This window comes from Callithrix jacchus, chromosome 2 (genome assembly GCF_049354715.1).
Source record: "Callithrix jacchus isolate 240 chromosome 2, calJac240_pri, whole genome shotgun sequence".
Classification (NCBI taxonomy): domain Eukaryota; kingdom Metazoa; phylum Chordata; class Mammalia; order Primates; family Cebidae; genus Callithrix; species Callithrix jacchus.
Window position 1 is genome coordinate 108,419,115 of NC_133503.1, and position 1,606 is coordinate 108,420,720.

General features: G+C 38.1%; 1 pseudogene; it reads right to left on the bottom strand.

Annotated features, from left to right (window-relative positions):
• Positions 1-617: 617 nt before the first annotated feature.
• On the bottom strand, positions 618-925 carry LOC100398074 (cystatin-B pseudogene; annotated as a pseudogene).
• Positions 926-1,606: the final 681 nt, after the last annotated feature.

Genomic DNA, 1,606 nt, shown 5'->3' on the forward strand with positions numbered 1-1,606 from the left:
ATTCAGGGAGAAAAGGACAATTAACAAGGTCTATTGGGGCTTTCAGGATACCCGGCTTCTATTCTGAGCTGCAATAACTAACATCCGGGCTTCTTTTTTATCATTTTCAAATGTAGTTTGGAGTTAGATTTATTAGATTTAGAGTCTTCCATAAGTATATTTTTATACAATCTACATGTCTAAAGTAATTTATACTTTTCCAGTTAAAATTTTACAACTGCTATGATTGAACACATTCAGAAAAGGATAGCCTATTACCTGCAAAAAGGAGCTCACTTCATCTTCAAACATTTTTGAATGGTAGAACACTTACTTTGTATTGAATGATCATCTGCCTCCCTATAGTAGTCTCTTGGATGTGTTGATATAAAATTTTTTTTTAAATATGCATTTTATTTTTTGAAAATATTTTGAAAGTAATTAAGATCTCTGATTGGAAGGGGGAAAAAAATCAACACAATGAAATTTAGAAACAGAAATGCAAGAGCAGCTGCTGCATCCGGCCCCTTCCACCCGAGGGGCGCAGCCAGGAGATGCTCATTTTATGATCCCAAGTGCACGCTGTGGTCCACGCAGAAATCACTTAATTACCAGCCTTCTGGTGGAAGGACCCTGCCCAAAGTCAGGGTCAGAAATAGGACAGCTCATCGTGCTTGGCTTTGTTGGTCTGGTAGTTAGACAAGGCCAAGGCCTTGTTTTCGTGAGGGAGACTTTGGAATACTCGCAAGTGGACAAATTCCTCGTCACGGACATGCACCTTGATGAAGTAGTTCGTCCCCGCAACCAGCTGGCTCCTGAAGGACGCAGCCTTAAACACGGGGAACTTCTTGTTTTCTTTTTCTTCAAGCTGGGACCTCACCTGGTCGGCGATGTTCTGGGTCTGTGCGGTGGCCGGCTGCACGGCTGGGGGCGCCCCGCGCATCATCGTGGCGACAGCGGAGGGACTCGGCGAGGGGACTGGGCCATGAAAATTTTTAAAAAAATTATCATAGAAACTCATTGTACAATTTTTTTTCTAGGCAGTTTCTAGACATCCTGAAAAAAGGAACTTCTGCTCAAAGTAATTATAAGTCTTAATAGTTGTAAGACAGACAAAATCCTAATTAATTAATATCATAACTACTTTTTTGTTGCAATTGGATTTTGATTCATTTTATTTACATGCACAACTAGTTTAATAGCTCTTAACGAATATGTTATTTGAACAAATTGACTGGAGAGTCAAATAATCAAATCAATGCTGCATGGAGATGTGAAGTAAATTTTTACTTTTATGGAATTTAGCTGGTCATTAGCCTGCTTTATGAAAGTTTTAAGTAATTCTTACTGACCTCTTCACCCTTTACTGTCCCTTTTAGGTCATTCTGCTGAGATGAAAAAGCTTAGTTTAGCAAATGAGATTACTGAGTAGACAGTAGCATAATCTATCCTCCAATAGTTGCTTGTTTATTAAAGAGGTCTTTCTGTGGGAAATTTGTTTTATTCTACTATGTCTTTTATGGTCACTATGTTCATATAACCCTTGGCTTTTATTTCAAGGATTTCCAGTTATTTTTGATGAGAAGTATTCATTCTTAGAATATTTCAAAATGAATTTTGACTTTCT